The 23,128-nt window shown below is 44.9% G+C and overlaps 1 protein-coding gene across 5 annotated transcripts in view; it reads left to right on the top strand.

The window, feature by feature from the left end:
• DGKI (diacylglycerol kinase iota) overlaps positions 1 to 23,128 on the top strand; it is a 228,073-nt gene that overhangs the window by 11,411 nt on the left and 193,534 nt on the right. The gene's annotated exons all lie outside the window — the stretch shown is intronic.

Here is a 23,128-nt window from a genome sequence, read left to right as displayed (position 1 = left end):
ATGTAATGCAAACCTATGGCAAAAAGGTGGAGGTGCCAGTTGTCTTCTCCAGCTTCTCAGTTACTATTTTTTCCAGCTTTTTCAGGTATTGAATGAATGCTGAAAGATGCTCAACAAGCCCTGCTGGTGTATGACAAAGTGCTGGAGTAGACTGACAGTGGCTTGGATACAGGGTAGTGTTGTGATGCTTGTGTGGACTCTCTTTTGGTATCGTGAATCTTGATTCAGCCTGGGCAGCAAACAGCAAAACAATGTTTTTCATTTCCTTGAGTCTGATGTGGGCCATATCATCATTTGATAAATGTTCTACGATCCAGAGCGAACAGCAGAATTACGGAGTACTGGGTTATTTGGTCTCTGTCTTGTCAGCTCTTTGTTTCTCATCTTTAAGCAGATAGTGGGAGGGATGACTAATGTTGGCTGTGATGCTGGGGCAGTTGCGAGCTGGACTGAGAGCAATACAGCAGTTAAAAGGCCCCCTCACAAATTTTATGTGCGGTGTTTAGAAACTGCTAACCTGACTGTCTTCAGACAAGTGACCCAGGGGTGGCAGTTCTTTCCCAAAACATTCCTCTTTATCCATCAAACCTTCATCTTTTTGAGAGGGAGAAAAAACCATAACCTTTAGCAGGGGTGGCTGTTGAGCATGGCCTGGAGCCAAGCTTGTTGAGCTTTGGTACCCTCTACAGGGAGGGCTGGCTGGAGCACAGCTTTTCTGCTTTCCAGAGAGGATACTGCATACCTTTCCCTCTGGGAATAGCCTGGGCTCTCCCAGACCACAGCAAGTTTATGTCCAGATCCACCTTGTGGATGTGATGGCCATCAACAACATAAGCCAAGCATTATGTATGTTCACTCAAGCCTGTGGGTGGTCTCATGCCAGGAGCGCTCGGAGAAATGCTCTCCAGGGCAGGATGGACCCAGAGAGCTTGTGTGTGAGCTCTCCCATTAATGAATGTGTTTCAGGAAAACATCATATGTGATGATCTTTTTTTTGTGTGTGTGTGTGTAGTGAATTTTGCTCCTTTTTATTTTTATTCTATGAAAGACTCAAAGCTAAGCTATCTCTGGCTGTAACTGGAAGAGATCTTCGGTATGACACAGAAATATTTTGTATTTCCTCATATGGAGTCACCTATTCGAGATCAAGTAAAGCATTCTTCCCAATTTTCACCTTGCATCTTGTGAAAATGTGAGAGACCAGGTAACAGGGAATTTAAAAGAAAAGCCTCCTTTAATCACTTGGGTGGGCAATATGGTTTTTCCTTCCTAATCCCTGGATTGCATAGTAAAGTCTTCTCTCTTCACCCCACCTCCTTGGTGCTGAAAGGAAAGCAACCAAATGTAACCCAGCCGTCTGACTGGACTGTGAAAATAACTTCAACCTGTCCGTACAACAGCTCCTTACATTTCCAGTTTCCTTTTTTTGGAAGAGAGACTTTGAGTTTGGTGTTTGTTAGTACCCAGTCTTGTACAAAATTTCAGTAAAACAGACATGCAAAGTGCATCCAGAAGAAGAGTAAAGCCACAGCTGCTGAACCCTGGTGTGGGGGCTCATCTCTTTTCATAGCTCCTGCTGTCTCTCTGAGGCAACAGCAGGTACGATGGCTGATTTTGGGAGGGAAATGGAAGGAAGAGGGGAGCTGAACTGTGGCTGTGAAAGTGCTGGGTTCATTCCTCCTCAGTTCCTGATCACTGAGGGCTGTTGCTTGCTCAGGGAGAGTTGCAGTGGCAGCTTTCATCACATGCTGGTTGTGCCTCTTTCCTGACTTAGTAGAAAAAGAAGGTAATTAACTTTTTTTTCAGTCTTTGGTCATTATCCTGAGATTACTTGTGTCTTTTGCATCCTGAAAGTTGGAGATCATTCTCTTTCACATGTGAACTGCCAAGATACCAGATGGCCTCACCTTTCTACCATCAGTGACCTTATTTTACTATCTTTTCAGCTGTGCATCTTCTGAAATGAATGCTGCAGCTGACTGTCTCCTGGAGGATGTGGGCCTGCAGTGGGGTCTGGGAGCTCCAGTGTCTGTCAGCTTCTCTCATCTGCTTGTGTTTGGAGCTGTAGGTCATAAGAAGAAGTTCTGATCATTTCAGCTCCAGTCAGACTTTTGGACCGTTTGGATGACTGAAGATGGGCATTTCCAGTGGGTCACTGGCAATTACAAGTTGAGATGAGCACAGGGAGTGTGGAAGCCGTGCGTGGGGTGCACTGGGTTATGCTTTGTAACAGTAATTTTGCCAAGCTTGAAAGAAGCCATTAGGAATGCGAACCAGAGAGAAAGAAAGGGAGGAGGAAACAAGCTGGGATGGAAAGATTGTAGCTCTTTCCTCAATTCGATCCAGGGGCTGAAAAAGAAAGATGTGAATTCCCCTCCTGCAGGAGAAGCAGCCTGCTGTCTCAAAAGGCCGTTTCCTGGCAAGTCGGCTCTCCTGCCCGCTCCCCCTGGGGAACGCGGAGCTCTCCCAGCCTTGCTGGGGCCCAGCCGCACCGGCTTGGTGGCCCCTGCTCCCTGTGTGGTCACCCCCTTCCCCAGCTGCCTCTGCCCGAACATCCAGCAGGAGAGACTTTGATTTTCAGTTGCTCTGCAAACAGTGTCACAATTTGTCAGGTACAGAGAGCCGTGTTTGCTTGGTGGAAACGTTGGCCCTATTGTGAATCAATCCGAACAGCTTCTTGCGGCAAGGCTGTTAAGACAATGAGGCAAATTTACTACACAGGCAGACAAAGCAGCTTCTACGGCGCATGAAAACACAAGTAATAGGAGGATAAAGGCAAATCAGCGAGAATTCTTAGCGCTAGGCGGTGGCAGGCACAATAGTGTGTGGCAGGGCCTGGCAGGTGGGCATGGAGGGCGCGCACCTGGCGAGGCCGCCCTGCGGGCACGCGCGGGCCGGCACGTGAGGAAGGCTGTGAAGTCCTTCGGTGAAGGGTCTGCTCAAATGTAGCAGCGATGGGAAAACATGGGACCGTTCCTTAAAGTAAATGACCTTTCGCTCATTCTAAATGAAGAGAAAATTGGGCATGAAGCAGTACTTGTGAAAGGTACCACAAAATATGTGTTTGCTTGTAATTCCAGTCTTCTATAAGTGGAGAAGGGTGGATGAAAAATTTTCAGTGGAAAGTTTGTTTTTTGTTTGTTTTGTTGTTTATTTTAGAATTTTGACATATTTTCTGACTAAAATCTTCTGGGGAAGATGTTGATTTTGTTTTCAAAAGATAGACGAGTTACACATTTGTGTATTCACCTTAACTGGAGTATAAAATAGGTGATATTATTCCTCAGAATTTCTTCAGGCCAAGTTCTCTTTTTCACTCTGATTCAGAAGAGAAAATGTACTTTGTTTTGACTTGAAATATGAAAATTTCCCAAAGAATGGAAATGCTGAGTTCTGGCAAGCCAAAATTGTTATTTGGTAGCATCTGTGAAACTATCTTGGTCATGATTAATTTTCTGTGACAGAAATGTGTTGAAATAACCACATTTAGTGTTAATCAGCCCTATGATACTTAAGTCTCTTCTGAAGGACCAGAGACTGACTGATCGTGGATGGTGATTTGTCCTCTGCTAGCAGGAGTTGCTTGATATAATGATTAAAGTATATTATCAGGGTAATACTGGGTAGTGGATGTTCTCCCCGTTTATCTATAAAAGTGTGGATGGTCATTCTCCAGGGATGTCTGGAAGCAGAATGTACTTTAGATATATGGTTAATGGTGGTGAGTCTTTTTCCTTGCCGCCTTTTTCTGAGAATATTCTGTGCTTGGGATTCTGCCTCTGCAGCTGTTGGCAGCATGCACTTGGTTAATTAAAACCCAAGCAGTCGCATATTGGACACCAATGCTTGTCTTACACAGGGAATGGAAGTGTTCTCTGATGTCAGGGCTGAAAAGGTTTCTGACCTCAGGAAGTGCTGATCTGCTCTTTAGCCTGCTCCTTTCCAAGCATGGAGCACTCAAATCAGTATTTAGCCCCCCTCAGGGAGGAGTACCAAAGTGGTGGATCTTGGCTGGACGGTGGTGTCTCCCACTGTGCTCTGCTGGGTTTGCAGCATAGTGTGCTTGGGTCAACAGGGCGAGAGTTTTGTAGAAGTCAAGTTTCTGCAAGATTTGCCTCTCGGGACTGAGGAGCTCCCACCCCCCCAATGTGGGCAGTAGAGAGAGTCAGCAAATTTTTAATGGCTACATATGAGGGGTTGATGACCATCTTCTGTTCAAGGCTGAAGGGTGTTGGTAACTACAGCCCCCAAAGGGATATAAATTACAGGTATAACAGAAAGACAGTGTTTGCTATAATAAATTATGTCTGGGCAGTGGATTGCTGACTTCTCAGTCAAAGAACAGTGTCTGCTTTGTGCTGTTTTTGTTGTTCCCGACATCTGACTCTCATGGGATTTAAGAACTTTCTTGGGAGGAGACCATGTGAGTGCAGTTCTTGCCATTAAGACTAATGCACTTCCTTCTAATGGCTCTGCTGTGATCAATCAGTCCCTGCATGCACGCCTTGATGGTGGGTGCCACTTCTTACTGGCTGTGGAAAAGTCGCAAGTACTGATATGTGTGAAGACATCAATATGAGGAGAGGAGTGGTTATTCTTGAAGGATCATTTCGGGCTGGGGAGGCTACCTTCCCTTGATGTCTTCAACAGCCATTAGCAAGTGAGAGGATCTTCTCCAGAGGACCATTTTGCCAGCAAATGGTCCTCTGGAAGAGACAGTCTCTATTGACTGCAGGCAGTCTGTGGAAAGCAGTCTTACAAAGCTAAAATTATGTTTTATGTGAACTTCTCCTACAAGAGGATGAATAGATGTATGTGCTTGTTAATGTTTGACAAATGTTTCCAAAAAAAAAAAAAAAAAAAAGCAAAACATGGGAACTTCTTCTGTAAAAAGCATGCTTGTTTTCTGGGGTGGGGGGCTGGGCTTGTGGTGTTTTGGTTTTTTTTTTTTTCAGGAGGAAGCTTTTAGGTTTCTTTAGGTTGTGGGTTTTTTTTGTTTGTTTGGGTTTTTTGGACAAGAGAGATATCTGGTTTGAAGCGGAGGTGGTGACTTCTTTTAGTGGATACTGGCAAGTATGTCAGTTTTAAAAAGGGCTGCAGTAACTCTACAGCCAAACAGAGATGTTGCCACTTTCCTTGCTGTGAACTGCATCTTTAAAAGGAAACTCTGTAGGCAGCTGCAAGGCAGTTGTTTTGCAATTCAGTCCCAGTGCAGGACACAAAAGTGTATCTCTTGCCCTCTCCATCATTTTTTTTTTTTATATGGAATCTGGGCACATTTGTCATGTTTTCCATGTACTATAATAAATTACCTGGAAAGTGAAATGCATAGATTGCCCATGACTACACTGGTCTCTGAGGATTGATCCCTAATGGTTCAAAGCCAAACCTGGCTGGTGAAAGGAGCATGTATTAGAGGTGGGGTGGCAGGTGCTTCTGTGTAGGTCCTGCTGTTACTCCATGAGCCAGCCCTCTCTTTTTTTTCCAGCCCTCTCTTTCTTTTTTTTTTTTTTTTTTTTTTTTTTTTTTTTTTAGCTTTGCTCTTAGCTGCACTCTTGCTGCTACCCTAACTCACTCACTTCATCAGAATGGCACAAGTCAAGCCTGTGGTGGGAGGAGTGGGGGCAAATAATCTTCACCTTGGGTATGTGATCCCTCCAACTGTTGATGATGTGCTGAATGGTACCTGGGTGGCTGATATTCGGCCTCTTTGATCTTTTTCCTCTTTTTCTTTCTTTGATTTGTTGGGAGCTTGAAAAAGTACAGGTAAGATAAAAAAAAGAAGACTAGAGAAGGGTGATGTCGATCACTCTAGGCATTCAAACGTATTTGATTATTCTGCAGGAAGAGAGATGACAGACTGTGGTTATTTAGTTTGAGTAGAAGAAAATATGATGAAATAAGTGAGCTCAGGGGCTTTTCCTTTATTTGCCATATATGATTGCTTTGTGTGTATTTCATAGGGACTTTACTGCTGCAGCAAATCATTGAAGAGAAATATTTAGTAGGATCCAAAGAAGGATTAGGCTTTTATAGGACAATGAATCACATTCGTAGCAAGTCTGACTACTGAGTATCCACAGTGTCACCAGAATTGCCAATGCTTTCTTGCTTAAGGGGACAGGAGAATGACCTGTAGGGGCTGGAAAGGGAATCTCTCTGAGCAATACAACTTCCCATCCTTCACTGTGTGCATGCTGCTGCTTGTGTTTCAGGCTGCCTTCCCTTAAAATACCAGGTATTGGTGCGATATTGAAAAGAGAGTTCTCGAACTCACGGGCCAGTGATTTGATCACGCGTGACAGCCGCTAGGGACCTAAACAAATAACAAAGAAGCTAATTCTGTTCCCCTATCTAAAATTCTAATCTTGTTTGTGACATCATAATTGGTTGCCATAGGGACAATTATGGTGTCATAAAAAGAGGATTAATGATGAGTTTAAGTGAGGAATAAGCAGCTGGAACAGATGAACTTTTTAATAACTCTTGCCTCCTCTGAAAGCTACTGTTTTTGTGCATAAAAATATAGCTCCGAATAAAGGATGATGGGCTGGAAGGAAGTCAGTAAATACACACTGAAGGAACAGTTGTGCATCCAAAAGGATATTGCTCTAAGCTTCTGGGGTCTGTCAGGATGCTGTGGTGTAAAGGAAATCTCATTTATGTAGAGATGCTAGAACAAGCAACAGGTGTCCTGTCCCACGTGGACTTTTCCAGGTGTGAAGCCACACTTTCTTTCCTTTCATGAATCCTTTTAGTTGTATTTTTAAGCATGGAAAGCTATGTGCTATTTGGTTATCATTCCACTGTAGCTGGTCAAAATAAATAAATAAATAGGGGAAACGTGATAGTAGTGATATATAACATAAATGAATTTTGGAGCAACTTAACTTGATTCTTATGTGAGAGTGCTTCTCATTTTCATGGCTTATCTTTTTGGAACTGGTTGTGTCGGGAGAATCAGGATTCCTGCAGCTAGGTTATTTCAGGATAGGTCATCTCTAATGCTTTAGCTTTTGTTTGTGCTATGAAGGCTGGGAGGGCTACTTAACAGGGAGCAAACTAAATCAGGCAAACAGGGTTCTTGTGCCCAAGCTTGTGGGATCTGTACTACTGTATTAAATGGTCACTTCATACAGTTTTTCCATGCTGCTGAGTGAATGCAGTTTGTAAAGCGAAGTTCTGAAAAATGCTGAATGCTTTCTGCAGCATTATCTGTGGTGGCTGCTTTGCCCTCTCAGGTGCTCTTGCATGTTCCCTCAGAGCCAGGCAGGCTCTGCTCAGCTTGATTGTTCTTGCTGCTGTTTACTGCTCTGACCTGAACCACTCTGGCAGAAATGTATTAGCAGAAGGGCCATCCACAAGAATTATTAATATATAACAGGGGACAGAAAGTAGTGTGAATAGCTGTGGGTAGTGCTGGGCACACTGGCAAGAACTGCCTAAGGGCTCTGGTGTGGGTGTCAGTGCTTTCATCTCTTGCTTTTCTGATGTTTGCTTAACTCTTTGTCTCTCTCCTCCTCGCTCTTCTTGCTGCCTCTTTTATGAGCTGGAGAGCAACGTGTTTCTGGCCACGTGGGAGTGGAAACACAGGGCTCCTGATGTTTTTTGGGCATCCAGCTGTATTGCTTATTGCCACATTGTTGATTCTGGCTGTGACTTTTGAAGGAGAGTGAGAATAGCACTGTCTGGTTATTGCTGCTGAGTGTTTGAGCATAGCTGCTCTTGCACCCACTGTCACAGTGCATGGGAATCCTTACCAGAGTGTGCTGGCTTGCAGCCCAGTGACCTGTATGCCAGCTATCCTTGTGATGCTGTGTTGGGGTCACCCTCTGCCTTGGGGTGCTGGCAGCAGCTGAGGTTGGGTCTCTGCGGCCCTGCCCTACTCTTGGCCCCTGTGCTGAGCACAAGCCTCTCTGAAGTGTTTTCTGGGAAGAATGTCAAATTCTGGGGACTCATAAAGTTGCTTTCAAAGCCCTATACAGAAATACGTTAATCCCTGCAACATCACTCTGATGGCAGAGGGTGAGCTGTTCTCTTACTGCAGGAGATGAAATTCAGGAAAAAAGGCTAAGCTATGAATTTTACAAAAGTTTTCTAGAGGTGTAAATAGCCCTTTTGAGGTAACTGCCTGGTGACACTGAGCTTGGGGCACCTGAGAGACTTTCTCTGACTTGTAGCCAGGCTGAGGATCTTTTCAGCATTATTGAGGATTTCAGCAGATGTAGTACAGGGAGGTTTGGATGCTCTTTCACTGACTGCTGCCTTCCTAGTACAGTTTTTCAGCTGTCTTTTCTCACCCAAAACCTTTGACCTTCATTCCTTCTGGCTGAAGCAGCCCAATATACAGCTTCTTGCCTCAGTCTGCCCTTGTGTGCCCCCAGGGAAAGGATCTGCTTGCCAGGGGTCCTACCCTGCTGCTGTGCAGTGCTTTGGGAAGAGCAGCTTATAAATGCCATGAGCAGTGCTCTGGCTAGTCCTATCCTCTCTAAGGCAGGTATTTTACAAAGTGGGAACACTGCTGCTCTGATCTCTGCAGGCAGGTTGAGGAGCTCTGTGTTCCCAAGTCCCCGAGTAGTAAGTGGAGGGCAGGGTGGCATAGCAAGCCTGGAGCAGGGCAGATGACTGGTGCCAGCACAGACTGCTACAACCTGGGTTTTGGCAGGGAGCTAAAATCCTCTGCTGCTTAGACCTGGGTGTTTTTCTTCAGAAACAGATGATCTAGTTTTTCCTTAGGGAATCTAGTAATTCCTTAGGGAATAGCTAAGAGAGCACTAAGAACTTTATCCTCCAGACTGTGCAGGTGTGCCTGCCACTGGATGTGCAACTTCAGTTAATTTGAGGCTGTGACCCCAGGAACTACTTCATTATTTTTTCCATCTGTGCTTATCCAGTGGTCCTGCAAGCTCCTCCCTACTCATGTGGAGGTGTGGGGCTGTGGCCCTGGGAAACCTCAACCTAGTGCCAGACTTCCCTGAGGCTTGTGTCAGGGACCTGGTGCTGCTTGTGGCAGCTATGCCTGCTCGTGGGGACCTGCTGGGAGCTCAGAGGGGTGCATCTGGGATAAAACTCTGCCCTGGCTTCTTCTCAGATGCAATTTTTCCCCTTAGATTCTATGTGGCTTGGAGACCTTGCCCATGTAAAATCAGAGGGATTTTGTTTGCTTTCAACAGGCCGCACCACATGCCTCCCTTTTCCGTTACAGCAAACGCAAGGTGTGCAGCAGGAAGGAAAAGTGTCCAGGTGAGAGCAGGGGGGGATTGACTATGTGTTGTCCTGGTGGCATGATTCAGCTGGGTTTGCTCCTTTGCTGCCTGGCAGATGTATTATGCAGACTCTTGCTGATGTTGTGGATTAAGGAGGCAGTGTGTTAGTATTCCTGAGATAAAAAGGGTTGACTGGTCTGATCTGTATCGCTTTGTATACATTAACTGTAACTGCTGTGCATGTAAAGCACTGGGTAAGTGTATCTTGGTTGTAGCTTGGAGATGCGTGCCCGTCTGCATGACGTGCAGTCAGTGAGAAGGCATGGGTATGTGCCCCTGAGTTGGGGGGGAGAACATTATTCATGAACGATCACATGCAGCTGACAAACTGTGGAGGCATATGAGAAGCTGGACCTTTGGCTACCTCATACCGGCGAAGAACTGAGCCTGGCTCTCTACCAAGTGCTTGCTGTGCTGCTGGGGCTGGTGATGGAGGTGGCCCCTGTGACAGGAGTGCTTATGATGTGCCTCCACTGTGGGTGAGGAACAGGATAAGGCTGTTGCTCCTTTCAAATGGGGTGTGAAATACGTTTGTAGGCTGGCATAGCTTCTCTCAAAGTTGCCTTGCCTGTGCAGAGCTCAGAAACTGCAGGGACGGGCACCAGCAGTGCTTCTGCCCCCAGGCAGAGGGTTTTCTAGGGACCAGTCCTGCCTGCTTGGCCTGCAAAAGTGTCTACTGAAAGTGCGGGTCTTTGATCTCACAAGAAGTTAAACACAGACTGAACTCAGAGACATGTGGGTGCAGTGGGTCTGGGTGCTAACACCTTCCAGAGCACAGAGGAAGCACGTGAAGCAAGGGGAACTTTTCTTTGTTTGTATCTAGGTAAGAATTGTGAGCAAGAATACTTTCTTGTATGAATTTATATGGGTGTCTTGAGGCCCCCATACCCTGCTTTCCAAAACATGGCCATAAGCCAAACCTGTTTCATCTTCTTATTGCTTAAAATCAATTTCCTACATCAAAATCTCTCCCTTCTCCCCCAGTCTCTTACCTCCTTTTTGACCTATTTAGTCAAGAAGATGATTAAAAAATCCCACCCAAACATGGTAAGCACCTTATTAAATTCTAGATTGAGTTTATATCCATTTCACTTTAGTTGGGACTGAAGTCTGTTATCACTTGTAGCTTACCCAGCAGCCTGTGTGCAGGAGGTAACAGTTTGCTCCCAAGCAGTCAAAGACCTTGCTTTTGGTTTTATTAGTGATCTCTACAGCAAGGTGAAGGCCAGGCTCTGAGGCTGGAGATCTTTCAAAGAAAGCTAAAGGCAGGCAATCTCCTGGAACCTGTTAATGTCAATAAGATCTACTCCCCAGGTTCTTGGATTCTTCTGGAGAATGGCTGCAGACGGTTTAATTGGATCTGTCTCACAGCAGCCTGCCCTGGCCCAGGCTTGTGTGGCTCTAACGGGGATATTGACACTGCCCTTGCTGTTTGAACTGGGGACTTCCCATGGGTGAAGTGGTCACAGTTTACCTGACCTACATTTGAGCCTCACTTTTTAAAGCTCGCCTCTTTTAGGTACTTTAGCAGTATTAAGGAATAAATTCTACTGCAAGTTATGTGTAAATGGGAAATTACTTCTGGATTGTTATTATATTTCTGAAGTGGTGCCATTCAGTTTTATCATGAGGATTTTGATGAAGCTAAATGAGAAAAAGAAACCCCTGTAGCAAAATATCTCTTGTGTGGAGCCCCCTTTTCATCTGAATCTGGGAACATGAAAGTGCAAATCTGTCTCTTGCTGAAAAAATTCATTTCTGTTCTAATTTGTAATAGATCTCTGGGTACTGAAACAAATTTCCTTTCTCTGCAGATTTATCCCAAGTATTTCTCAATGGTCTGGATCTGAATGGAAGTTTAAAGTACATTTTCCTTTCTTTCCCCTTACATGTAGTACAAGGATATAGCTAAGTCAGTTGGTGACAAAAATGGGCTATGGAGATCGAAGTGTTAAATGTGAGTCAGACTATCTTGCATTAGAGGGTGAGTCAGCTTTGGTTTTAAAAAAAGACATTTTAAAGAAGCTGTTTGGAAAAAATGCTGAATGGAAATATTTCAGAAGAGTCTCTCAGTCTCTGAGAGAAGATGAGGATTTATTTATCTCCATGCAGAAATGATAGCAAGTGTTAAAAGTAGTAGTAGTGATGAGATCACTCTAAATTGAAGGTGCTTCTTTAGCAGTATCGTGCCCAGTGTCCTGGGTTTGGTGGCTTATAGCAGAGGCAGCAGTTATTCAAGGTGAAGTTACCCAAGGTGAAGGTCAGCAACGGAAGCCCAGGTTAGTGAGTCCCTTCATCTGCTAGGCACAGATGCCAGAAAAACATGGGTGGTGAGATGTCCCAGGAAGGAGAAAGACTGAACTGCTACCTGGCTGAGCTGGCTTAGTGGCCTTTGGAGCTGGGCTTCAGAGTTGAGGCTGTGGAGGCTTGTTATTGCCCCTTGGGCACCGAAGCCAGGGCGAGCTGCAGAAGTGGGATGCTGTTGACCACCTTGTGAGGAGGAGACTTGTTTCTGTGTGCACTGCAGCTCAGCCAATTTGGGTAGGAGGTTAGCAGGTGTTAAGGGGAAGTGTACATTTAGGGAATGGAAAGATTAAAGAGATGGCAGACATCTATGAAAGGTTTTTCTCTCCAGATTTTTTATACCTTCTTCCCATATTTCACAGTGTTACTGTTTTGGAAAAAGGCTGATCAGCCCAAAGGGATAATCCTCAGTTGTAACGCTGGAAAAACCAGCAGAGAAGAGGTGATGATGTGCGACACAAAATAGCAAATGATGCAGCTAAACAGCCATCCAGATTCCCAATAGAAAGAACATATTGGCAAAAAGCAGAAGAGTTGCCATTAGAATGGGATGGACTATTGCTGCGCGCTGTAAATTAAGTACATTTATTACTGAGCCCACTCTGACTTTTTGTGTGGCTGTAAGCAAAGCTCATAATGTTTCTGAGATGAATAGAGTAGCTTCTTCCTACTTGTGTAAAGATGTACCAACCAACTGTGGTAGTGTATTATTGTTATATGGTATTACAAAGGTAAGTGTTATGTGCTTTGCCTGACATTGTTACTGATTATGAAAGGCTACAACGCTTAGAGCTTTTAGCAAAGTTACAGTGGTTGTCATCTGTTTGAGGCAAAGGCTCCTTTATTTTCTGCTTGAACTCTTGATGCCTATGGTCTGTTTGTTTGAAGTAAGATTCTGGGAGGATCTGGAGATTCTATGAGTTTTGCTTGCTCTGTTTTTACTTGCTGTCCTGATGTTCAAACATTGTCAGATCCTCCATGGAAAAAATAAGCCAAGGAAGTTGGTTGGTTCCCGCCCCTCCCCCCCCCCCCCCCCCCCCCCCTTTGTAAGTAACTACTCATGTTTTGACCTAAATAAAAAAAAATGGGAAGGGAAGTGAAGCCTACTGCTACGACTGGTTCCAGTGACATCTCAGGAACCACCTCTTCCCCCTCTCCATCTTTTTCTCACTTGAGTACCCCTGGGCAGTCACAGGGCACTCCTCAAGCCTCCTTGGGTCTACAGCTTTCCTGCCATTGTGCCAGGCAGCTCCTACAGCTGGCAAGAAAGACGGGCACCACGTGCTGGGGGCAGGAGTGCAGGAGCCCACAGAACTTCAGGGATGTGGGACCGGTGGAAAGACAAGCATCCTTGGAACACACGGAGGTTGGAAACTTCTATATATGCTTGTGTGTATATGTCTGTTTGGTCCAAGTTGTCATGAACATCTTTGTGGTCCATCTACATGGTCCAAATTGTCAGCATATTGTGCGTGTTGGCATATTGTCCAACGTGTACAATAACAGAGCTTACATAGTAGAGAAACAAAGATGTTCTTTAAGGGTGAAGGCTTCACCCTGTTGGTTTCTCTTATGGCAGTTTGAGTGGGGAGCTAAAGAGGAATTTTCTCTTTAAATGTCACCAAGCCACTAAGTGGCTTTAGATGTATGGTGTGGAACACTAGAAGTGGTGGGGTGTGACAGAGGACTTTGCAGATTCCGAATAATGTTACGCTTTTAATAACCTCTTGTGAATTTATGCCTTGAGGTGCAAAAAATCTTAGAAGGGTTTTGTCAAGGGTGAGAGAACCCGAATTTGACCTGCCCTGAGAATGAAGTTTGCTTAATGCTTCTGATCTCTGCAGTGCTCCTTTCCCCTGCAGTTAGGGCGTGATGTTCTGAACATGGCAGGTGCGCTCTGCAGCCAAGCCGCTGGCAGCATGCGCAGGAGGCTGGGCTGCCGTCAGGCTGTCGGTGCGCTGGAGCAACCTTTCCTCTGTGCCTGCCCCTGTGTGGATAGGTCGAGTGCTCATGTCTGATGACATGATCATGTCATCTGATGGCTATTCCCCACTTGGTTCCCACCAGTGGGTGGAATTCTGATGGGATGCTCTAGAGTTGGCTCTCCTGTTACCCTCCTTTTGTTGAAATGAGTCTGGTTTGGAGAGCGCCAGAATTGGTAGTTTCAGAAAGCCTCAATTTTTATCTCTACCTCCTCACCATTGGGATGTTTTTCACTGTGAATGTAGACAAACCACAGTGATTTGGAAGACAGGGTGAGGAGTGTGCAACTGCTGCTGCACAGAGGGTACTAAATAGGGAATAATTTTGGTCAAGGGAACCCCAATTATTAGTTCCTGACATTCACCAATGAATCATAATATTGGGTGTAATTCTTCGTAAGTGTTTAGTTGATAATTTCTTCGTCTTCTCTCACCTGCTCCATTGAAAGGTACAGCCCTGCTCTTTTGTTGCCCGAGGGCTCATTCACAGGCGGGTGCTGAACATCACAAGCCCCCTCTGCCCTGTTTTCTCAGTTACTAATGCCTCATGCTGTCCAGTGTTTTTTTTAACCCATTAGCTCACTAGTTCCCACTTCTCTTATTCTACCTCTTAGACTTCTTTGAACAGGCCTTTATCTGAGTCTTTTCCTGTCTCAGCAGCATCCACCATTGAAAACAAAGATTGACTCGGTACTAAAGCCTATAGGACTAGTTTATTCAGTCTTGTGCTCTTATCATGTCTGATTTGGTATCCATTGGAACAGGCTGACTCCCAGTGATTCCTGCTGTTACTGCACAGGACTCTACTGCCCAGCTGTGATTCTGAAGCATATTTTCTTGATTTTTCGAGTCTATGTAGATGACTGTACGAGCAGCTGTAGCTGTGTTCCCAGACTGTGTACTTTACTCGTGTTCCTTTTGTACTTATTTTTCAAGTTTCACTGTATTATTTTTTCTGCTTTTTTTTTTTGACATTTATGACAGGAGATGGCAGCGTAGAACCTAAAGTGGTATTAAGTTTTATTTTCATTTCACCAAAGGTAGCCTTTCTGCTGAAGTGATTTGGCTAGCTAAGTAAATAAGCACTCCATGGTGGCTGGGTTTTTAAAGTTGGGGAAGATCTAATACCATCTACCAGGAAATCAGATTTTATATAACAATATAGTGCAGCAAAAGTTGTTGTGGGTCTCTGTCATACTAGTTTAAAAAAAAAATCCCATTTCATGTTTATGACCTAAGAGCCATAGAAATTAGTGTTCTGATGGCATTGGCAGTGTAATTTTAAATTTTAATAGCTAGCAGTGAAGTATTTGCTAGATCCTTTCTGTGTATGGCTGCTTTTACTCTCAGTTGTTGGTAGTGATATCAAGTAAGTGCATCTAGTGTTCAGATTTCTTGCACAAAATGAGGAAAATCTTGTTGACTAGGTCTGTATGCTTTTCTTCAAGTGTGCCTTCAACCTGTTTTCCTTCATCCCAGAAAGTATGTCTGTTGAAAATCCTTATTTGTCCTCTTCCTGTGAGTTAGGTTATGGCAGGGCTGCTGCTGGAAGTACTGGATGTTTCAGATGCAATGTGGTACAAGGACCAGCAAGATGTATTGCTGGTTTGTTTTCTCCATTGGCATCTGCTTGTGCTCCCTTCATCTCTGTGAAGAGCTGCTGTAGGTGGGGACTTGAGAGAGTGACAGAGAGCCCTAGAAAGAGAAAACTGAGTCTGTGTTTTGGGAGGGGGAGGAGTGTGTTGTATGGCATGCTGTATTAATTGCTCTCGAGGTGATGTCTGTGTGTCTTAGTTGTCTGTGTCTCAGATCCTGCTCTATAGCTGAACCTGAAGACCGGACTGAGCGAGGGAATGCATGTGTCACCTATTCTGACTTTCAATAGTGGTGATGATGATGACGATAGCAGCTTTCTTGGAAATAATGCATATAGGGATGGGAGGTTGAAATGCTGCTGGAGCCATCAGCTAGCTGATTTTGAAGCTGTTGTGTACTTAACCCTCCTGCCCCCAAACACAGAACTCCTCCCCCTCTCTGAATCCCAGATCTCCAGCTCTATTTCAAGACTTGATTGATAACAAACTTCCTGAAATAAGGGAGAAGGCTCAAGGAGGATGTTAAATTTGGATATTCAAAGATGTTAATTGCAATAGAACCAATTTCCTGATGAGAGCTCATCTCCACAGAGAAGTCATCTCATCATTGTAGAAACACCACCATAATTAACAGGAGCTGAAGCACTTATTGGCAGCTCATCACAGAGGCCTAGGTTGGTATGTGTCCAGATGTCAGTATCTCCTCCAGCAGGAATGATATCTTCAGGCTCAAAGATGAGGTGTCTTGAATTAGCTGCTGCCTCTCTGTCACTGCTGATGTCTTAGCTGTTCTCTGAATGGTGAACATGAATTTTTTTCTGTACAGTTACCAGGACCTATAATTATAGTGATTAAGCACCTCTGAACAAAGTAATCCAGCAACTTCCCAGAGTATGGAATATGCAACCCAATAAAAATCCTGAAGAGGTGAAGAGGGCAACCTTTCTCTTATGTCTCCCTAGCTCTGTTCCCTCTGGTGTTTTATGTGCGATGCTTACAGACATGTGTGATGTTTATGTCTCGTTTGGACACTGAGAAGATAAATGCTGTGTGCCTGCCTCTGAGTGAGGAACAAAATGAATCCGACTCCTGTTATTCAGAAAGCAGAGTAATGCAGGGCAAATAAGAAACCTGTTCAACTGGAGAAGGTCGTTGGAAAGGCTGCAGTGCAATTAATGAAGGATCTTTCACTCGAGATGGGCTACAGTTCAAATTCTTTCCTAGGACTCCAGCAGGGTCACTTGCTTATGCAAATCACAAATTGGTTAGACCTGGAAGCCTTTGCTCAAGGAAGACCTTTATTTGACATGCACCACTTAAACATTCAGCTGCACAGATCAGGTGAACAGCAAAAAACTGTTGGCACAAAGTGAAACAGTTTGCTGCACTCCAGGTGTTTCCAGCTTTTTGCTAGTGGTTATGAAATGAAGATGCACACAAGTATGCATCAAAAGTGAACACCGTCTCTTAATCAGTACAGAAGTATGACAGAAGATTATTTTAAGAGTGACTGCATTTGGTACAAAGGATGCAGAATCCCTCTTTAAATCTGATCTGTACACCTCTGCTTCAGCCTTCTCCTCAGCCTCTTCCCTACTCCCACCTGACGCTGCCAGAATTAGAAGCCTGTCCCCATTCCTACCTAAGGGGCCTGCTGAGCCATGGGTCACTTGCCTTCTCAGTCTCTTTCTGATCCAGGCAGACAACTCTCCCTACACCTATCCCTGCATGTCAGGAACATGTTCTCTGCTCCTGCCCTGTCCTCCTTCTGCATGTACATCCCACTCCTCCCCACCTGTTGCTGGATGGAAAACCAGGAACAAAAGCAAGCGTGAGCCTGTGTGCAGAGATGTCAATCTGAGCAAATCCGCAGCTTTGGCAAAAGCCCGTTTTCCCCTTCAGTGCCATTGTTTCTTTGCAGTTCATGGTCCTTCTACTGCCAGCACAGGCAGTGGGACCCAGGGCTGGAACGACTCTTTTGTTGTCTTACCTCAGCCACCCATTATGCCTGCAGTGACCACCCAAGCACCACTGCTTGTCCATAGTCTGGTGGGAAATTGGGGTACCTGCTGTTCCTAAAATCTGATTGGAAGCGTTTGTTGCCTGAAGCCTCTTAAAGCAGGGGTAAATAGCGATATACAAATCTGTGTCCTTGTATGGGACAAAGCTTCACTGTACCAAGGAGCCAGTAGGTTCCAAGATCAGTCCATAGCACACTGTGCTTGTGGTCTGCACACACCCTATGGGTCATACTCAGACCTCCTATGTATATACACTTAGCTGCAGCACCGTGGCCTCTCCCTGCCATGTGCCTGGTCATGGCTGGTCTTCTGTGTGTGACAAGTCTTGACTTTACCGAAAGCTGTGCTGGTGGAAGAAGAGATCCGTACTCCTGCCCCAGACCTGTTTGTCCTGGTGTCTACTAGCACCAGCTCACAATGAGCTGCCTGAGAGCAGCCAGGAGTGTAAGTAAAGGTTGAGCTCGTTTGGGTGGGTTTTGACTGGCTCTGTCATCCCAGGATGGGGGAGTGCAAGAACTGTGGGAGGAAAGTTGGATGAGAGAGGAGGGTGGTTGGGGGAAGATTTTACATGTGTGCAGGAGTATGTGGCTTAATGCATTGAGTGTGTTGGAGGTGAGGAACTAGAAAAAGAAGAAGTTATCTTAATAAGCCTGAGTCACTGAGGGAGCGGGGGTGGTGGCAGAGAAGTCTTAGTGTAGCAGGGATTCATAAACTGAGGAGGACCCTGTGAAAATTTTGCATAGGCTGAGCTGTGGAGGGGAAAGCAATGAAAACTGCTGTGCCAATCTCTCATGAAGAAACCCTCAAGCTCTTTGCAATGCCCAACTATTTCATTATGGTGCTTACCTCGCGCAGTTTCTGAAAATAGAGCATGAAAACCTTCTGAGTGACTGGAAGTCTAATTTCAAATAAACAGCAAATGATTAATGCTTACTGAATAAATCCTGCACAGTTTTCCCCTTAGCCCCTGGCCACCTCTTTCTGTTCAGATAGACATGCAGAGGAAGCTTGATTGTTTTAACTGAGTTTCTTTTTAAGGTTGTTCAGCTCCGAATCTGTGGGCAAAACCGGAGGTGGGAGGCTTGTGGGGATTGAAGCAGAAGAAATAACCCCCACAATGTTTTACTGCTGGTTTGTGCGCTCTGTCAGCCTAGAATATACATTATAAAAAGGGGATAGCAAAGCCACTTGGGATTCCTGTGTGCACTTCTTCAAAAATGCAGCCCTTGAGGATAAATGGGAAAAGCAAAGTAGAGGGGGAGAGGAAACTTAGGTTGAATTTAAAAATTACTTTCCTGAAGAACAAGGACCATGTTTATAAAGGAAAAGAGATTTCTAACAGAGGACAGATTCCTTTAAAGTAGGCATTTGCAATGTCTTCATCCAGAATATGAATGAGCCTTAGGTGAACATTTACTTAATGTCATTTTATTCACTTGTCTCTTCTATTTGTGGGCCTGACCACACATGCATACATATCACCAGAGAGGGCTGCTTGAGTGCTGTTTCCAACCCTTCTGGGAGTGAGGAGTAGCAGGAATGTCAAGAGGGTCCAGATCCTAAGAGATTACAGTATGGCAGAGTATGGACTAGTGTGGGTAAAGTTTGCATTTGCAGAGTTGGATATTTGAGTCTTCACCTGAATTATGCCTGAACTCTGAACTGAAATTAAAGGGCTGCTAATTTAAGAAGGTATATTTCTACAAGAGTGGGGGGAAGCCTAGCTGCAGTCCTGCTCAAGAGAGATGTAAGAGCATCCATGCATGCTAGACAAGCAGGGGACCTAAGTGTGGAGCATAGCAATAGGGAAACCGATTGTAAAACACTGTAACAGAAGTTGATTCTCTGGGACTCGCCTGCCGGAGCTGCTGGATCTTTCAGCTAAACACAGGTCAGCCCAAGTCTTGAATTAGTTGGAAATCAGTGGTCCAGCTGTTTTCAGAGCTGTCCCCTTAGCCTCTGGAGGCAGGCTGAGCATTGCAAAGTCTTCTGTGAGGACCACGATTCACATGCCAGTGAACAGCTGCTGAAGATCCTGGGGTATGCTGAAATGATCCTGAAACTGATGCCGCTGCTATGGTGTGAGGTTTTTCTGTTGTGGTGTGAATGAATGATTACCAGTTTTCCTAGCCTGCTTCATTGTTGCATGCAGTGGGAATTCAGCCTCTTGAGTTTCCCCTTCTGCCTTTTCTTTCCCATCTTGACACTTAATTTTCTAGGTCTTTTCTTCCATGGGTATGAATAAGATGGGATCGCTCTTTCTCTGCATGATATTTGTTGCACTAGAAAATGTTAGGAGGGAAAGAGCAGATTCAGAATCTCTGTATTTAGCATGTGTGTGCCTGCTGAGATGGGAAGCACGGTTAGACTATTGCGTGTGCACACAAAGCCAGACAGCTTTATTCCTTCACCCAGCATCCCTTCCCACTTCAGTTCTTTGTCTGTTTTTTTCACACAAATACTTGGCTGGGGATGAGGGTGAGGTGCCTCTGAGTGTGGGAATTATCACCTTCTAAGGACTGGCTTCAGATCAGCTGAAAGGTTTGCTTGCGGCCTACATAATTCTGGCCTAGATCTCTGGTCCATAGAAGGGGGGAAAAAAAAGGGCTTAATTTTAAAAAGCTCTAGGTCACTGCAGACACCTTGTCGTCTTGGTGTTTTTTGTTTGTTTAGCTTGCTTTGCTTTCCACTTCCAGCTCTGAAATATCTTTTCAGGGCTGTCCCCTTGCTAACAGCATTAAAATTGCATTGCTTAAGTGCGGTGAGGTAGGACAAGGCTGACGTTGGGAACTGCTGGAGGTGGAAGATGTCATGGAAAGTGTTGGAAAGTTTTCATCTAAAATAACTGGGTGTCTTTTGTCCTTATAGTGTTTGGTTCTCAAGCTGTGTTGCCCTACCTGTTGCTGTCTGTCTAGGCTCTGCTTCCTCTCCTATCTGCTTAATCCATAAAAGACACAGGATTAACACAGCCCTCTGAATCACAGAACCATTTACTTTGGAAAACACCTTTGAGATCATCAAGTCCAACTGTTAACCCAGGACTGCCAAGTCCACTCCTAAACCATGTCCCCAAGACTGCACATCTAGGTGTTTTTTAAAACATTTCCAGGGATGGTGACTCAACCACCTCCTTGGGCAGCCTGTTCCGATGTTTGACCACCCTTTCAGTGACGAAATTTTTCCTAATATCCAATATAAACCTCCCCTGGTGCAACTTGAGGTCATTCATTGCTTGTTACCCTGGGGAGGAGACAGACTCCCACCTGCCTACAACCTCCTTTCAGGTAGCTGTAGAGAGCAGTAAGGTCTCCCCTCAGCCTCCTTCTCTTCAGGCTAAACAACCCCAGTTCCCTCAGCTGCTCTGTGTAAGCCTTGTGCTCTGGACACCTCTTACCAGCTCCATTGCCCTTCTCTGGACACACTCCAGCACCTCAGTGTCTGTCTTGTAGTGAGGGGCCCAGAACTGGACGCAGTATTGGCGATGTGGCCTCAGCACTACCGAGTACAGGGGGGGTGATTGCCTCCCTTATCCTGCTGGCCGCAGTTTTGGATACAAGCCAGGATGCTATTTGCCATAGTGGTTGCTTTGGTCAAATTTTGGATTTTGGACTTGAAAAGCTTGGAGCTGTGGAGAAGAGGAGACAGAGGAGGAAAAGAGGGTTGTGAAACATATTGTCATCTTTTTGATCTCTTTTGGGGAGGGAAGGTTAAAGGAAGGAGAAGGACTGGACTAAGCAGTCCATAAAGCAGAATACTGATGCCAGTTTATTTAACAAGCAGATCAGATAAAGATTAGGGTTCCTATAGCAACTGGCTAGCAGCAGAAGCACCTCAAGGATTGGGGGTGTGTGTGTGACGATGAAATGGTTTAGCACAAGGCCCCAACATTTTGGATTAAAAAGACCTTTTCCCAGCTGCAGCGGCATCATCATCAGGTCATTTGCTGAATCACAGAAGGACGTTTCTGTGTGACTGGCACTAAAGGCAGAGCACAATTTCCCCATGCTACTTTAGCTAGGTCTTCAAGTTGCAAGGCAGAGTATTTTACAGATGATCCTGAGTTATGTTCCCTCTCTGTGTGGTTGGAAGGAGAGGAGTGGGAGATGGAGAGACCCTAGAAGCTGAGTGGGAAGTGCAGAAGGGGTATTAGTTACGGCTTGTGGATATGATATCTAGTTGTCACTGCACTTGGGGAGGTCCTAGGGGCCATTCTTCTGCTCCCAGATCTGAGGAAGCCTGGAAAGCAGCTTTTTTTCTTTGGCTTTCAGACCATCCCATCTTAAAATCAGAGGGGATAAATGTATGTGTAAGCTTGTTCTTTCAGCAGAAAACATCAGTGTTGTTTGGCTGGTTTTTTCTTTTCTTTTTTTCCTTGTGTTTTTTTCTTGTCTTTTTTTTTTGTTTTTGTTTTTTGTTTTGTTCCTACAGTGCTGTAGTAGCTCCAAGAGCCTGGGTACTTGGTGCTTGTGTTTGTTCTCTGCTTGATGACAGCTCTCCTGCTGAGAGCAACATCTCTCGCCAGGTATTGTGGGTTTTCCATTTGGAGTTAAAATGCCAAACCATGTAGTCACTTGATTCTGGGAGTGAGAGGAGGCTTGAAGGAAGTTAAGTATAGCTTTTGTTTAGATCAGCATAGCATGGAAAACAACCATCTTTGCACAACCTCCAGGCTCTGTATTGGAGGTCCTACTGAATGTTTCCCCGATCAGCCCCAGCCCTGGGATGTTGATTGAGTGACTTCCTTAAGTGGATTTTGTTTGCTGATCTCATTTTCTTCTTTTCTTTTTTCAATAACTCATTATAACTATGCCCTTCTGTCTACTGGGAAAAAAACCCCATCTCATGCTCAGAAGGAATTGCGTTTGTCCTTTGGCATCTGGTGGTTGGTGTAGGCTCCATCAGAGCTCGTGTTACTGCTGAGCAGTGGGCACAGGGCAGCATTCCCTGCTTACCCTGGGGTAAGCATACACCAGCTTGTATACATGCACCAGCTTGTGCTGGCAAGGTTGTAAGAGTTTGTTAATCAATCTGCTACTGAAATCCAGAACTGGGCTGATTTTGGTATTCATGGAGTAAATAGCAAGTTGTGAGCTTGTCCCACCAGAAAGAGGAGCTGTTTGAGTTGTGTACAAAATATGTGCCTGGTTTCATGAGCATTGCCTATCCAAGGTTAAACTATATGGTTCATCCTAGGTTAGGATTGCACATGGAGGATGAATGGCAGGAGAAGTGTGCATTTAGCAGGACTGAGGCATGTATGTAGCTTATAGATATGTAAATAACACAGGGAGATGCAGGGACTTTATTCCTGATCGGAAAAACTGATGTCCAAAATTTTGACAGTTCATAGGTGTTAATAAGAGGACCTATCCTACCATAGTTAAAAGTGGAAGAGGGTGGATGAGGAATGAACAGGGAAAGGAAAAGGGTAGGAGATGGGGAAATATGCAGTAACATGAAGGGATCATTTGAGCCTAGTGAAGGCTGATACAAGAACCTGAACAGAATTCTAGAAAATGAGGTATAATGAGGAGGTTTGAAACTGGGGCGGGGGGAGGAAGGTACAGGGCATGCTGTGTGGGTAGGAATGAAATGGGGGAGTAGGAACTGAACAGGATAAAAGGGGAAAGGGGGGAATGGTTAGTGCAGAGAATGAACTGGGTAAGAAAGGGAAAGATTTGTAAGGCAATGGGAAGGAGGAGGTTTAATGGAGAAGGCAGAATAAAGAAGATAGGCAAAGAAAATGAGTGTAATAAGAATACTAAATTAGAGAGGTGTGTGTGTAGGATACAAAAGGTGGGAGCAGGGAAAGGAGGAGAAAATGTCCTGTTACCGAAGGAAAGCAAAGGTTTTTAGAGAGACATAAAATTCATTTTAAAGGGGGTGGGGAGGGCAAGGTTAGTTGGAGAGAGATGCTAACATCAAAAACCTCAGAAAAAAGGAACAGAGTTATAAAAGAC

This window comes from Falco naumanni, chromosome 5, assembly GCF_017639655.2.
Source record: "Falco naumanni isolate bFalNau1 chromosome 5, bFalNau1.pat, whole genome shotgun sequence".
NCBI classification, from domain to species: Eukaryota; Metazoa; Chordata; class Aves; order Falconiformes; family Falconidae; genus Falco; species Falco naumanni.
This window is presented reverse-complemented; position numbering and strand designations above follow the sequence as displayed.